Here is a 17,130-nt window from a genome sequence, read left to right on the forward strand (position 1 = left end):
TGCGTTTGGTAGACAAATAATGGTTGGAAAACTGCATATTTTGAATATGCAAATTAATTAAAGTCATAAAATGACGTTTTAAGATTTTTTTAGAATTGTCAGCTGTTTTTTGCTCTACAGTGGCTCTTATTTCCTATTTGTGAATACGTTTTTTTCTCACACCACGCAATAATTGTTAGTTTTCAAGGAAGTAAGATCTCTCAAAATGTTAACCCTCAAATTAAAACTGAATTGCACTGGAAATCACCCCCACCCCTCCTCAAGCTGAAAACATCAAAAAATGTTAAAAAATCGATTTGCTCAAAATTTTTCCATTTTTGTTACAGAATTTTTTTAAGTATACTTAGCTCCTCTTTCTAAAAAAAAGCGCTTCCTCCAGTCTCTCAAGCTGTTTTAGTACCTTTGTGTGCTCCCCTCTCCACTTCTTTCAAAGTAGGAAAAACTAAATTAAAAATTAAATAGGCAAATCAAAGTCATTATGATAAAATAATATTGTGTTGTAGGTACCTACTAAATATACGTACGTATATTCGATACCTACTCAGTAATTACCTATTAAATAGGTAATGAGTGACGGAAAATGCACTGGTGTAATCGTAATAAAGCTAATTACTTACCTCGGCTATGGGTTTTACAGTACACTACCGAACACAATAAATTATCATACGCAAAGTTCGTGTAAACGAATGTATTTGTCAATAAAGACAACTTAAAACCGACTCGGAGCACTTCAAAGGGTTCAATACAACGATTATTCGGGGGGAATTACAAATTACGTTAACACTACTAAATTATTACTAAATTATAAAATATACAAAAACACTTTAAACCTAGGGCCGGAGCTCTAAAGAATTAAGGACATATTATCTTGGCAACTCGCTTGCTTCACGAAAACGAACTACGAGTTGGTCCAGTTGCCAAAGAAGCTGGAAGGCTCATTTGACACCTTGACCACTCATTGTTACCAACCACATCACCGAACGGTGCTGGAAGGGTTAAATTACCTGTTTATACACATACGTGTTACCATTAAGGCATATCCGTCTAACATATGCCCTCCGAGGTTTACTCAGCTATGACTCAGCGAGCTAAGTTCCCAGCAGAGGAAATCACGGTGTGAGACATAGACATGACTTAATGATAACACTGTCCGTACGGACCCTGCTGCCCCCCATGAGTTTCTCGGATGAGAAATTGGTGAGCAGAGAAGAAAGAAGAAAATTCTCAAATTTGGAACCACAGCGCACCCTAGGTGTTGAAGCAGGCGCGTACGTGACCCACTGAGCCACCAGAGATCGATCACTCGAAATACAATGTACTCAACAAATACACGTAACTACCTAGCTCTAGCCTAGGATACACGACATCGAAAAAGTTGCCAGTTAGCAATAATATGATCCTTTTTTGTTTCAGATATCCGTCCAAAAAGGTGAGAATATGGATCGATTGAAGATAAGCCGCCTGAGCTCTGAACGATGAAGCGAATAAGAGCTACGTACGTAGCTGCGAGTTCGATGTCCAAGTCAACATGTCCAAAACAGGTGAGAACCGGTTACCAACTGTTGCTATTATTTCGATGTAACTACTGTGAATAATAATCAAAAATAAAATAAACAAAAAAAAAAAAATACTAAATTTGGATTTAAACTAGGCTCGTAATTATACACCTTGTATACTAACACAATTGTTTCTATTTTTATGTTTCAGGTTTATGGGTCATTAGCGCCTCCGAGCCGGTTCTATTTATCGTCGTAAATATTCTTAGTAAATAAGTGCAAGTTGTAGAAAGAAAAGTGTGCAAATTTAAGAATAAGTTTGTACTTTTATTTGTATTTGAGTTACAACATGCATTATAGGATATTGATTATTGTTTATTGAAAAAAAATAAAAATAAATATCAATACTATTTCGTTAACTAATTTAGACACTCAGTCTTAAACTTTCAGTCTTTGAAATTAAATATAGGGAAAATAATCAACGATAAAAAATAAGGTCGTTAAGACAAAGAAATGCTACTTACGTAGACATAGCGTAAAAAAAAAAAAAAATCACTGAATTCATACACGAACTGTTATACCACCTCGAACGTGTAGAAAAATTATAAACGTAAAGTACAAACATAACATGATACTAAAAAGAAAAAAAAATATAAAAAAAATAAAAATGGGTAATACTTGTTGAAAAACAATAAACAAATCTTCGAGGTTATTTTTAGTCCTAAGACTCTAAATGTGGTACATACGTACGCCTTACAACTAATGCCAAAGTAATAACCTCTCCAAAAAAAAAAAAAAAAATCTTGATTTTGCTTAATTTTAACTCAAACAACTACATAACAAAGTAAAAATTCATGGATCGGTATAAAATATTTACATAGGTCACGAATCGAGAGAATTTTAGACAAAGTCTATACGTCATAATTGGGGTTATTCACGAACACGACGATGAATTTATCAATTTCAAACTGAACGATAGAGATTTTGATTAATTAATAGGACATGTCGCATCGATAAGAGTTATTATTTGCCAAAATTTTTTAAAATTTATTACCAAAAGATCGATGCAAAATTACTCGTACGAGTATTGATTTTGAATAGAAATGGGATAATTCCTCTTTTTCAATTTTGTTTCTGGTCTACATTTTTCCAGCAGGAGCTTCATAGTACCATGCAAACGTAAGCAATAACAATGACGTACGTCAATATCATGCTGTTAGTTTGAAATTGATAAATTGTACAAACGAACCTTATTCGAGCATTTCTTCGTCCGTGGTTAGATTTGGAGCGGTTGTCGCATCGCCGTCGGTTTTTCCAGTATTCTCAGCTTGCTGATTTTCATCGTCGCTCAGATCTGAAACCGTGGTGGATAACGATTTCATGTCTTCGTCAATATGGAGTTTGGAATCGACGGAATCGTTATCGGCATCGTCGTTGTTATCCGGCTGAGGCGTTGGTGGCCGTGTTTCCTGTTCGTTCGCTCGAACGCCTGAAAAACCTTCGCTTTCGTCGATTTTTTCTTCGGCCGTTGAAACGTCGTCGTTGGTACGGTTTTCGGAGTCTTGGCCGGCGGTAAGGTTTACCCAACTCTCGGTGTGTGCGGCTTTCGTCGATGGGCCAGGTTGGGCATCGTCTTCAGTCAAATCGTGGACGGCCTGGTGCGGCTGAGCGTCGCGCGACGTCGAAGCTGGGCCATGCGTCAGCTGGCGGTTGTCAGTCGTCGACGAAGATTCATTTTCGGATTGCGATTCTGCCGTCGGGTTGCGAAGAAGATTTTCGGGTTCTCGATACCGTTGACGTATTGCCTCGCTGGCATCGTTGGTCGGCGGAATGAACGTGTGCCGTATCCATACCGCGAACTCCTCATGTTCCTGTATTGTGTACATGGGAGGTCGTTCACCTACTGTCGGGGTGTAGTTCACGAACCACGGATAAGGGTCGATCAATGCGTAGCGTCCGCCGAGCATGGTGCTGTAGTTCACCTCAAACACTGACATGACCGAAGCGTATACAGTTTCATCTTGCTCCGCGTGTTGAATAATTGGCACAGCATAAATTTCACGCACTCCGCGGTCGCGGCAAATCTTGATTAATCTGCGAAATAGTTCTTTGAATTCTTCGCTGTCGAAATTATCGAACGCATCAAGATTACCAATGGAGATGATGAGGCGAGGCGGTAACCGTTTGAAACTTGCGAGCGTGCTGATGAATTCTCGAATACGAATCTCGCGTCCATACAGACCGGGATGCATGTATTCGCGTATATCGCGTTGGTACATAATCCATTCAGCTACACCTAGCACAAATCCATCACCAGCCAATAACACGTCTTGTGCGGCGACCGCCGATCTCGCGTCATTTTCGCCGACGAATACGCCAAGTGTCGTAAACTCGTGAGGTAGGGCGTTGAGCGGATAGAACGGCTTGAGCATTTTGGAGTCGATCTTGAATTTTTTGTAGAAACGATTGTGGCTTTTCGAAAGATTGGCCATGCAGTGCGGTCTTTGTTTCTCTGCAGGTTTCGCAGGCTCGGTGATGAATTTGCTCGTTGGATTGCGTGCGGTAGGTGGAATCGCCTCGTATCTGTCGTTGCTTGGCGCTGGACCAGATCGAAGGGGTCGGAAGCCCATGGTTGCGATCGATCCATCTGCATTATATTGGGGTAGATCTCGCATCGGCGTATCGTATTCGTAGTTGGACAGTGCGGCAGCAGCGTGCGAATTCGTAGGTCGGCGGTGAGACGTAGCATTATCGAAAGGCCGTACGGTCGCTACGTTTCCAGAAGACGTACCAGGTGTCGGCGGTGTCACGTTCGTGGCGTTGGTCGTCGAAGTTGTAGCGTTTGTAGCGGTATTTGCCGGAGTCGTATCGGTATTCGTCGAAGTCGTCGAAGTCGTGGATACACGTCGCTGATCGGTGGTACTAGTAACAGCTGCGTTACGATTAGGCATATTGCGACTGGCTACATTGACTCGCGGCGGCCTGGTAGCTTGGTTACGATTTACGAGCGTAGCGTTCTCGTTACGTAGTTGGCGATTGACTTCTCGCTGGTGCTGCAATTGATTTTGTAAGCGGCGAATCGTCGCATCTCTATCTTGCACCGATTCGCGATAATTTTCCATGATGTATTCATACCTCGAAATTCGCTGGCGGGCCGCGTCGAGTTCAATTTGTGGGTCCGGACGGGCAATTGGAGCTGCGGCGATTTGATCGGTTGCCGGACTAATGAAGTTCGCGTCGAGTGGCCTTATCGCTCGGTTACAATTCAGCTCTGGGCATAATACAAAATTGCCATTTTCGTCGGAAGCCATAGACTCACCTCGCATTTGGCTAAGGCAAAACGGGTGAAAAGCGTGGCAGTGCGTGGCGGCCAGCGTCGGTAAATTATCATGACTTACTCGTTGGTTTGGGTCGAAAATCGGTTTGTGACATTTTGAGCACAAGATTACCGTAATTTGGTCGTCGGCCATGGTTGAATTCACTCGCGATCGGTAAAGTTTTTCCACGAATCGTACACACGTACCCGAGATGTCGAACACTCTGCGTTCGTAGATATATAATTCGCGACACACCGACACTAGAGGATTATCGTACTCGCAGTATTTACACATATAACCCGTAATGTACGCACAAAAAATTCATATTATTCGCGCAATTTACAAGAATGGTAATAATATACTCGATTCATCGAACACTGATACTTCGCAAAACGTTCACACACGATAATAACATACATCAAAAATACAATGATAATTTCAAAAACGTAAAGATCGAACTGTAGCCGGGCGGTAGACAGGAATATAATGGAACCGATTACAATATGTGCAATAGATAGTAATTCGAATCCGTCTGCGCGCGTCGCTCGATGCCTTTTTTGTATAAATATAATTTAGAGGAGGGTGGAAAGCATCTCTCGAACGAGAGCAAGTATTTCTTTGATTATCAGTAAAATGCGCGATAACGTTTCGCATTCTTCCAGCGTAAGCATGATGATAACACGAGCGACTAGAAGAGAATAATCATATCAGTAGACAAAAATGAGCTGCTAACGCAAAAACTGCCCTTCTCCCTCCCTTATGTGACTGGTTGGTGGCGACCAAGCGGCGTAGTCAAATTTCTACGAAAAGCAGAAGAAGCACGTTCGTGCTATGTGCGTATTGTTTCATTTTATTACGCACTAGAAAGCGGTCTTTTGGACATCTTATTCGGTTTCGAGTTGATTTTTTATAGGTAATAAATCTGTAGTTGTCACGCTAGTGAATATTTGGTCCTTTGACAGGAATTTGATTGTAATTTTAGCCTTGAAATTTTAGCCCTGAGATGTGCTGTATTGTTCGTACGAACCTATTTGCTACTATCACGTGTGTAGAAAAACATGTTTGGTTCAACGCACGTGGTTGTTTTTCACTTAGCAGGGCATCGAACGATGCATTAATTACCATTTTAATGGTCGATGAATTGTTACCGAAAAAGGTTCGTATTCATCGTACGATGAGTGTTTGAGTAATTTGCAGCAAAAAATGAACCTTTTTATGGTAATTAGTCACTCCGGTGGGCGTGGAGTTAGAAAAAATAAACGTACGTTTCTAACTGGCATTTCTTATGTATTATTTCAAGGCAAGTAGGTACCTACCTATTTCTTCGCCTTCTCTACTCAACTCACCTATTTCTGTCTCAAATATACGATGTTTTATGTGTTTTCAGGAGTGAAACTGTACGAGTAATTTGAGTGAGGTGTGAGTAGGTTAGTGTGGGGCGGAACGAGCGTTTCAGGTTTTTAAAATAGTAAATCAAAAAATGTGTACGTTTTCGTACATGTATAGATTTTTCAATCATTCGTTTCTACGTATTTTCCCGAACTAGGTATAATTGTAAAGTACTTACCTTTCGGTTATTTGCACATAGGTGCATCTTGCGTTCGTATCATAACTGTGATACCACCTGTAGAGAAAAATGTTTCAATACAATTGATATTTACCCATATCTGTTCAGATAATAGTTACCAAGTTTATTTTTAAACTCTTATCACGTTGGTGATATTCTATTCGAAGCATTTCGTTAAATTTTTACTCATTTTTTAGTTTGTTAATTTTATCCCCTGTTGCCACGTTTGCCCTTCCTATAATTTTGTTGATTCTTATTTAGGCTTTTACCTATTTGTTCGAACATAGTTCCTATTTATTTTGCCCTGGTAGGCATGGACAAATAATACGTACACGTATATCGCTGGACTAACCGTACAGTTTTATTCGTTGAGAAATTTTACATCTTAAAATTAAATACCGAGGTACAAGTTACCTATATAAGAGTTACCGGACGAGTTCTTACTTTTTCGAGTCTATAAAACTTCGAATTTTACGCAAAATCCGCGTAATTTAATCTTAATAGCTGCAGAAACTCGTCTATGATCGCCATTGGTCGATATACCCTTGTCGTACGATCTCTTCGCCTCGCAATGATCAGCTGCGCACCTTCTTCATTAAAATGTTGGTGAAATTCGATAACGATTGCTGAGTTTCCGTGCGCGAAATCTGTAAGATTTTGAAAAATTAGCTCATTTAGCCGTTGGTCGAAGTCGTTGATATGGAGGAATCGTATTATATTCCGCTCATTGGCAGCGACTGTTACTACGATACGCGGGCGTCGTCGTACTGCGTGTCGAGGTCGCTGGAATTGTAAGAAGATCGATCGGAATGGTGGTCGCATTTCTGGCGGTCGAATGGCCGCAAGCGCCGGATCTAATCCGGGGAAAATCGGTTCCTGAGCCATCATACGAACGTAGAAAGATTGCGTAGCAAAACACTCGTAAATTAACCGTACGGTAATATTATAAACGCGATCACTTTACATCAATTTACAGTACTCGATATACGCACGCTGCCTCCCTTATACGCTTGAAATATTATGCTTTGCGAGAACGCACTTAATCGAACTACTGGCACATTGGTTGATTTATCAAAATTTTGGTTTGATAATCGTACGAACGCACATTCGAATTTTGCTTAGCAAAATATTCTCCGATCTAGAGTGATGTGATATTTCACGATTGCGATATTCAAGAGAATCAATTTCACTTACCTGATACAGTAGTTATTCTCTGGCTTTGTACGTGTGTCAATTTGTTCATTTATTGTACTTTAAGTAAAATAAAGAAGTCTATACGTATGTACATTAATTATTTTATTCGAAACGAAAAATCGAAAGAAATCAGAAATCAGGTACATCTTGACTTAATACTAGGTGGTACGTACGTATCCTACTTAATCTAAACATCTTAAAACTTACATAAATTCCGCCGGGATAAAGCCGAAAGTATCGAGGAAGTCATCGACGACTGCTATGGGTATGCGTACCCGTGCCGTACGGCTTTCTCTGCGAATTACCAATAATCGATCACCATTCGCGAAGTAGAAATTGTGAATCTCCATGATGATTAGTTCTATTGGATTATAGTCAAAATCGAACAATAGATCTTGATGAAACAGCTCGCGGATCATGTTTCGTAGATCAATTCGGGAAAATCTCCTTGTGCAAGCTCGTCCTCTAGCTCGTACGTTAACGCTAATCGCATCCGGTATAATATGATCATGGACCATTCCGTTTAATCGTATCCGAACGGTAACATACCCAAATCGTAGGTTCCAGGGTCGACGTCTGCGTAATGCGGGAGCCAGGTATGGGAATGGTCGATTGTTATTCATTGCGATCGTTGAATTTGCCAATAGCACTGTTTTTTTATCACCGTAAGGTACTTGTATAATTATACGTACGCACTTATCTTACATTAAACTATATTACCGCACATGTACTGGTTTCTCGCGAACTTATACTTCACCGCATCAGGCGCTAAATAATAAAAATAGCCACGTTAGCTCTGGTTACGCACAATTACGTCCTTTCGATACTGATCTACACAACATAATAGCCTTTCAATCGATAGATGACGCGTGATGTTTCCAAAACTGAACGGCTGATTCTCGCAAAATTTCCTGGAATTTTACGAGATCGGTACGAAAAGTAGCGAGAGGGTGCGGGTGAATACGAATGATAAGACGACGAGCGTCGCTGAATTGGCTAATTCTAATCTTTTTTGTTCGAACCCATCAACCAAAGCGCCAATTTTTTAATCTTCGATTTTGCTTTTTTACCTTTCTTATCATTTTTCTCCGTATCAGAGTTGTTTGGCGAATTATTTAATATGAATTCCAGTGAGTTTTCTTCGTCCGAAGGCAATTCAGACGAGTCACTTTCGCTTTCGCTAACTGATACCGAACGGTCATCTTCGTATTCAGTTTTTGGATCTGGATCAGTACCGTAATACTTGCCGTAGAATTTTTGTTCATTATCAAGCATTTTAATTTGGTTTACCGTTTTGGCATTCTTTTTCAAAATTAACCGTTGTCCCATTCGAAGGGCGGTAGCTGCGAGACGTTCAGATCTTCGAGTTTTCTTTTCCTTTGGTTCTTCATTCGCAGCATCTTTCTCCTTGTCATCCGTGGTTAGATCTATGACAGGTACTTCGTTCGAAGTATTTTCCTTTTTCTTTTTCTTCTTTTTCTTCTTCTTCACAGGTGTGTCCAATTCTTCGTATATTGGCTCTTCACTACTAGTGCCAGCTTTACTAGCTAGGTACTCCGAACGTTTCTTAGCTCGAGCGGCTTGTCTTTGATCTCGCGCGATTTTTTCTAGTTTTGATAAAATTACCTTCGTGGCGTTTTTGGTATTTTCATCATTTTTGTCCGATCTTGGAACCTTGATTTTTTGAATTTTTTCGACCATTTCTAATTCATCCTCCTCTGATGATTCGTCGTTGTTGGTTTCAATTTTATGGTCATTCAAAAAATCAGAAATTTTCTTCTCTAACGTACGTTTATCTAGCCACGAACGTAGGCAGGGATCTTTTTCCATTTCTGAAATTTCGGCCTTTTTTAAAAACAACGTAAGTTGTCTAACGTTCGCAATGCGATTCACGTTTGAACCGTCGGTTGGTTCAAGTAGGTACGAGTTGGTACCTGCTCGTTTGAGAATCTTAAATGGACCAATACGCTTTTGGTACAATTTTTTCGCGGTTTGCTTGTCCGAACTAGACAATTTATGGTTTGTGAGCAAAACCATATCTCCTTCCTTAAGCGTGTCTGGATCCTTGTGCTCCTTGTTGAACTTGTACTCCTCTTCGATCTTTTTTAATCGTCTTCTTTCCCGAATATAAGTTTCAATTATTTGACGGTCAGTCATTTTATCGATTTGGAATTTCGCCAGTTCAATCGTGTAGACAGCTTTTTTGGCCAAGTGATCCGCTATCACGTTCGTGTATTCGTATTTACGTGCGTAGACGTGGTGAAATTCAATGAAATCGAACGATTTTTTCAATTCCAAAATTTGCTCAAAAAGCTTCTTGTGGTGGACAGGTTTTTTCCTGGCGTTAAGCCACTTGTTTTTCAACCACACGTGAACCGTATGGTTCAGAGCCTTAATGACGTAATTCGAATCTGAAAAAAGCTTAACTTTTTTCACGTCATTAAATTTTAAAATTTCCAATGCTTGAATAATGGCTGACAATTCAGCAAAATTATTCGACAGTTGGAAATCTTCAGTAGGTGATATCCGATCGGATACATTTCTCAATGAATCTGGTGCAAAGCAGATTCCAATCCCCGCTACCGCGTCCGCGTCTCCATTCTTCGAACACGCGCCGTCGGCGGCTTGGCCTCTAATTAATGGGGGATACCGGAATGCATTCGGGCGTACCGGCGGTACTGTTGGAGCTGAAAATAGTGGATGTTGCATTAATGGGGGAGGAGTGGGAGGGAGCGGTCCCATCGGTCCCATTTGGATCGTAGGTGGAGCATGAGGGGGCCATACCCCACTCATAATCATCTGTTGTTGCAACGTCCACTGGGGGGTTGGTTTGGATTGCACGTTCGGCATAATCCTTACCTTCTTGTGTTTAGCAAAATCGATATTAATTTCACTCAACGCACGTAGCTTTTCAATAAATTGCTCTATTGTTTGACCTTTCTTTTCGACTCGCATCTGGTATGCACCAGGTAGTTTATGTGCGATCGTATCGATTATGTAGGACGTACTACGGTGGTCAGAATGGCTTAGCGCGATAGTAAATCGAATTAATTGCCCAATTACGTCTTGTAGGCTGTTTGCGCAATCAAAATTGTCGCACGCTCGTTCGAGCATATCTTGGGCACGTTCATTCCAATAGAATCTCAAAAAACTCTCCTTTGTACGTTCGTACGTATCATCTGGCGATAACGTCGTCATCCAGGTCTCACGATCGTTCGTAGCTACCACTGTGGTAAACACATGTGCTTTATGCGCATCAGGAGCATTCGTAGCATTTGTAAAATGCTCAAATTTCTGAATGAAATCATGTGGAAACAAGCGATTTTGCTCCGTAAATACTATGTTGGATGCTTTCAATAACATCACGTCGATCTTATTAGGTTGGCGGTTCCCGCCACCTCCTCCTCCGCTCGGAGCATTGTTAACACGTTGTTCGAGGGTATTGACCTTTTTGGCAAGGTGTTCGGTAGTAGCATTTGCATCCTGCAATACCTCTGCATGTTCCTCAAGCTTGTGATCCAGCTCTTGTATGTCATCAAATAATTGATGCATCTCATCATTTGTATCACTTATAAGTTTATTGGTGGTTTCCTGGAACCTGTCATTTTTCTTGACGTATGCCGCAGATGCTTTGTTGATTTTATCAACCTCTTTCTGGTTCGCTTTGGCTATGTCATTGGCCTTTCCGGCCATTGATAATGCACGATTCGCCGCATTGCTCGCCTGTTGTGACGAAACGTCAATTTCATTGATCCTATTTTGCATCTCTTTTTGCTTTTTAAATACCTTTTTAAAACGACCATCGACATAGTTCCAGGTATACGTAAGTCTTTCAGCAACCACATCGAACGATAAATCGCCGGGCGGCATTGTGGGAGGGTTAATTACCTCACCGTCACTCGCGGTAAGGTCATGACTTTCGTCGCCAAAATCGTTCATCTCGTGTAGTGGACCTAAGTTGTTTAATGATGGATTTCGCGACGATTTTTTACTACCTACGTTGCTTGGTTTGCGACCTTGCAAATCTCTCTCGTTTAGGCTTCGTCTGTTAGGCCTATTTCTTAGTCTGTCTTTAAGTTCCGACATACGAGCGATATATTGGAACGGGTATTAAAACAAATAAAATTACTAGCTCGTAAAACAGTAGGCGTTGACAGACAGCAGAAATGCGTGAATGAGTCACACACGCACCGCAGATATAGTTGTTCTGTCTGGGACAAGTTTCGCGCCTCGGACGTTGTACAGAGGTTCCCCTCTGAGATCAAGCGTGACGAGGTCAACTAAGTATGTAGACGCGTTCGCGCCTTTTTTCACACCTAATTGCACACGTTTACAAATATACAAATACCTACACAGGTATTTGTTATCCGAAAGCGGAAGCGAAGCACAAATTAATTAACTTTAAACAGATTACAGTAGCTAACTGTATATTAGGCGCGTTTTTCCGTAAGGAAAATCAAGCTCACTTTGCATGCAATAAAGATTTGCGTTGAGGCGCCAATGATAAAATAATATTGTGTTGTAGGTACCTACTAAATATACGTACGTATATTCGATACCTACTCAGTAATTACCTATTAAATAGGTAATGAGTGACGGAAAATGCACTGGTGTAATCGTAATAAAGCTAATTACTTACCTCGGCTATGGGTTTTACAGTACACTACCGAACACAATAAATTATCATACGCAAAGTTCGTGTAAACGAATGTATTTGTCAATAAAGACAACTTAAAACCGACTCGGAGCACTTCAAAGGGTTCAATACAACGATTATTCGGGGGGAATTACAAATTACGTTAACACTACTAAATTATTACTAAATTATAAAATATACAAAAACACTTTAAACCTAGGGCCGGAGCTCTAAAGAATTAAGGACATATTATCTTGGCAACTCGCTTGCTTCACGAAAACGAACTACGAGTTGGTCCAGTTGCCAAAGAAGCTGGAAGGCTCATTTGACACCTTGACCACTCATTGTTACCAACCACATCACCGAACGGTGCTGGAAGGGTTAAATTACCTGTTTATACACATACGTGTTACCATTAAGGCATATCCGTCTAACAATTAAAAATTTCATTTCTGGTAAGAATCCTGTCAACAGAACCCCATTTTCAAGGAAAACCTTCCTCACCCCCCCCTCCCCCCATAACATCAATTCCTTTGTATGGAGCTGCCAAAGTTTTTAAAAAATGAAAAAAAATATCAAAAATATTGTTTTAGGCGAAATAAGATTTTTTTTAAAAGACACTATAGGAACAAAAAATTTACAAAAATTCAATTTTTTGGTTTTTGTTAATTTTTTGAATGGGAGGGGGGTGTTCATACATGCAAAGGAATAAATATTGTTTGAAAAATTGATGAGGGAGTTTTCTTGAAAAAAGGTTTCAATGGAAATGTTTTGGACATGATTTGAATCTTTTACTTAATTTTTTAATTTTTGGAAAAATGTTGTAGAAAATTGAGGAAGAAATCTAGAATTTAGCTAAATTATTTCCACACCAGTTAATGGTTTTGGACCGTTCCGAAGCCTGCAGATTTTTTTATTTTACAGATTTTGAAAAAAATAATTAAAGTATGGATTTGAAACGACTAAAATAGATTTTTATGAATAATTTGTGCAAAAAAATCAATCAAAAAGGATCACAAGTCTATCTCATTTTATAAGTGCCAATTTCATTTTGGTTCTTTTTATGACAATCTTTCAAGAACTTGAAAATCTAATAATCCTCAGAGGCTCTGGAACAGCTCAAAACCATTACCAATCAACTCTGCAGAAAAATATGTAATAGAGTATACCTATCTATTGAACCAAATTCAAATTTTTTATCTCAATTTGATGAAATTTTGATTTTTTTATCCAGAATGAGCCAAATTTGAATTCTCAAAAATTCTTTATGAAAGGAGAAATGAAATTCAGCATCTGAAATTTGGCCTTGTGGCATATTTTTGGATACCCTTTCAAATTCCTCTTGTCTAGTCCAAAAAAAATTTAGAGTGTTGAAGAATAATCCAACGTCGATAATTTTTCAAAGTGTGAAAATTGTTGACGCTCTTCAAAGTTTTCCTGAGATCAAGATCATTCAAATATAGTCAAATTGAAAAAAAATCAACTTTTCATATTTCAAAATATGTGTCAAAAACCCTTTTATACACCTAAACCACTTTACATTGCTTATACGATAAATTGTCCATTTATTGCTCCTTCAAAAAAAAGGAAAGGAAAGAAACCCTCCCAGATCATTTACGAATCACCCTGTATACTCGTATTTATAAGAAGCGCTCGCTAACAGATTCAATTCCACACTTTATGCTCTTATATGGTGGTGCTTCTAACACGTCATATATTTCATCGACTATAGCTGCGGAAAACTGTTCGATATAGCGTTTTTCATGTTTATTTTATTCAAATCATCTATTCGACAACGTGTCTCCAGCCATGGTGCGTGTATATATGTATTTTGATATATGAAAATTCTTTATTATCGGCATCCTTTATATTTTGGAGAGATACTCGTATAGTTTGTGCGACTACAAAGCGTCTTCCTGTATCGTTGGTATACCCATTTCAATTTGACAATTGTTCTAAAAACCTGTCCCACCTTTGTGAAAATTTCGGTTGCGATGCTTTTAAAATGCTAATTTCCCGAAATAAATTTTTTTCCAGGGTTTCCTTTTCCTTTTCAGTATTCAGGTGACCTCGAGATGAGAAAAAAATACAGCCCAGTGCGGTAGGTATGCGGATTATTTTCGTCGAGTTTTTATATTGTTCGAGAGTTGTGTTATGAAAAATCATACAGTCAGCTAAAAATAAATACGCGGTAAATTATACGAATAAATGTCGTGAGAGAATCGAACGTATATAGAAAAAAATTCACCCCTGTTTTCCCGTCAATGCGAAACTTATATTATACGATGTTTTTCCCCTGCGAAGAATTATAATCGAAACGACTCTCTTTACGTTATACTCGCTTCAGCGAATTCGTTCTACATTTTTCAAGTATTTTCGTTTTATACTATAAAGAAGGACAGGGACAGCAGCATCGAAGATACACAGGGAAGGGGCATAAGAGTCGACTCGACGAGTTTTTATTAGTTTCTAATATGCGTACATTTCCACTCAGGACTGAAAAAATTTCAGACGATGAAGGGGATAAAAAACCAAAGCTTTTGGTATTTTAAGTAAACATCACGTCGTCGTGCAAATAAGATTAAAGTTTGTGCGAGACTTGCACACGACGATGAGAGAGGATAAAGGCGTTGTTGCAAACTAATGTTGTTGCGTTAGTTTTCACGTCGATTGTGTTCAGAACCGAGTTAGATAGCAAATATAAAAACGAATATACAAGAAAACATCCACCACCGCAAAGTTGAAACAGAGACGACGTTTATTTACATTTTTGTTTTTTTTTTTTTTTAGTAACGCTGCTGCTGCCAAATTATACGAGCATTTTTTTTTCGCATTCGAGCTGTGGATGGTTGGGAAATGAGATTTTTCGAAAAGTTTTCCAATAAAAAGACCCAGACTGTGTCCGAGCTTGTTTCGGTTTGAAGTTTCATGTTTTGGATGAACAAGTGTGTAATAATGTAGCCTACCGTATTGATTTGATGTAAAAAAAAGGGGACAGGATTTTTCGAAAAAGTTTATATCTGAAGAGTAAAAAAAGCAAGGGGAGGGGGAAGGTTCAGAACACATTTTTTTTCTTCAAATTTTCAGAATTGGATTTCATGTTTTCATCGATAACTTCAAAATATTTTTTCAGCATTGTTGAATTATCATAATTAAAGTTCCTTCTTTAAATCAACAACAACTCTTTCTAAACTTTTGACTTTTTTATTACTTTTGCAAAATTGACAACCATTAGCCTATCTATGGGTGCTCCGAATAAATCTCGAAAACTTCAAAATCCCCAGCATAATACTTGGTGTATATATCTACTTTTTCTTCTACACGACCATGTTTTTTTGAAAGTTGCCAACAGAACCGGAATCTTGCTCCAGCTATTACTTATACATCCTTAATTTATTTTTATTTCGTTCTGAAAAATACCTACATAAAACAAAAACAAAACATAAGTTTAGAAATAAAATATAAGCTCGAAATACAAACATACGAATCCAAATAGGTAGCTTTAGACGTGTTTAAATATATAACTTTCAACCCCTCCAACCCACCTTATACGATTAGGTCTGCATAATTATTAAAAGTTTAACAGCTTCCGCCCGACAAATTCGTAGGGGTAAAGGATGAATCGTGCTGGTGTTGCATTTTGTGAAGGTACATATAATTTTTTAATAGTCGTAAATAAACAGGGTGAAACATTGTTTCGCGAGATGATTTAGTGTTCTGCAAGTCGTGTTATCTTAGTATAAGCGTTGCTACCTACTCGTATTGTCTCGATATGAATATAATTTAAACCTTTTATTGCAATAATGAACCGTTTCAAGAGGTGTAAGTTACATAGGTACACCTGCCTGCGTAATTTAACGTGTCAAGAGCACGTTTTACTCTGACTTCCTTGAGTGAGAAGGGGTTTTTTCCTGTTCAATTTTTCATTATTCAGTATATAATGACGTGAAATTTAGTTTATAAAATTAATTGCAAGCAGATCTTACAATTTTTGTATTTTATTTTGCAATTAAATAGCATTCACCTAAATTTTAAAAAAAAGAATTGAATGGGTCAACCAAAAAGTTGAAAAACTCTTCTCTGTAAGGAGCACCTCTTGTTGCAGTTTCAAACTCGAGGGGGGGGGGTTGCAAATGAACATCGGAGATGAATTCAACCAAGTACACATATTGGCCCAAAACCACTAACAAATTCCGCCATCTGACAAAAGAGGTGTCCCAAATGGTGGGATAATATTTGAACCAGACAAAACTAAATCGAAAGACCTTGCAAAAATACATCACCAGCAAAATTCAGGTACAAAAGTGCATTTTCCGATTTCTGTTGAATTTTTGAAAATCAAATCGCCAAAAATGGAAAAAATCAAAATGCTTATTACAAAGTTTAAATAAGAAAATATTTTCGACTTTCTAAACAGGCTGGAAATAGTTTCGAACCGTTTTAAGCAGTTTCGAAGCTTCCAGTATATTTTTGGAAAGTGAAATTTTCACAAAATTTTGCCAAATGAAGTTGGAAAGCTAAAATTTACTTTTTACCCTAATTTCTCAACATGCCAAGTCTATTAGTAGTACATATTTCAAGCCTTTTCAGAGCTGCCAGCTGTATTTTGGAATTGGAAATTTTGGATTTTTAAAAAGATGGCATAAAAATTGTCAAAATCACTTTCGATCGATTTCACAACATTTTTTCAAAATCGATTGTATTTCTCCAGCGGTTTTGAAATTGAATTCGAAAAATGAACGGTTTCGAACGGGTATATACGTCTTGTTTGAAACTTTTCAACTTCATTGAGATGAATTTTTGTGGAAATTTCAACTTTCAAAAATCTGCTGAAGACTTCAGAACTGCTCAAAACTGATCGAAACCATTTCCAATCGATTTGAGGAATTAAAAGTTTCTAGATGTTTTTGATAAAATTTT

At 38.6% G+C, this 17,130-nt stretch overlaps 1 protein-coding gene and 1 long non-coding RNA gene across 2 annotated transcripts in view; both read left to right on the forward strand.

Moving 5' to 3' along the window:
- The window catches only part of LOC135847388 (inactive dipeptidyl peptidase 10-like), a 601,135-nt gene that overhangs the window by 319,020 nt on the left and 264,985 nt on the right, over positions 1-17,130 (forward strand). The window lies entirely within an intron of this gene.
- LOC135847310 (uncharacterized) lies at positions 370-2,105 on the forward strand. The gene is made up of 2 exons (XR_010559145.1): positions 370-1,541; positions 1,708-2,105. It is a non-coding gene; the product is annotated as an uncharacterized LOC135847310 (long non-coding RNA).

Source organism: Planococcus citri, chromosome 1, assembly GCF_950023065.1.
Source record: "Planococcus citri chromosome 1, ihPlaCitr1.1, whole genome shotgun sequence".
Lineage (NCBI taxonomy): Eukaryota > Metazoa > Arthropoda > Insecta > Hemiptera > Pseudococcidae > Planococcus > Planococcus citri.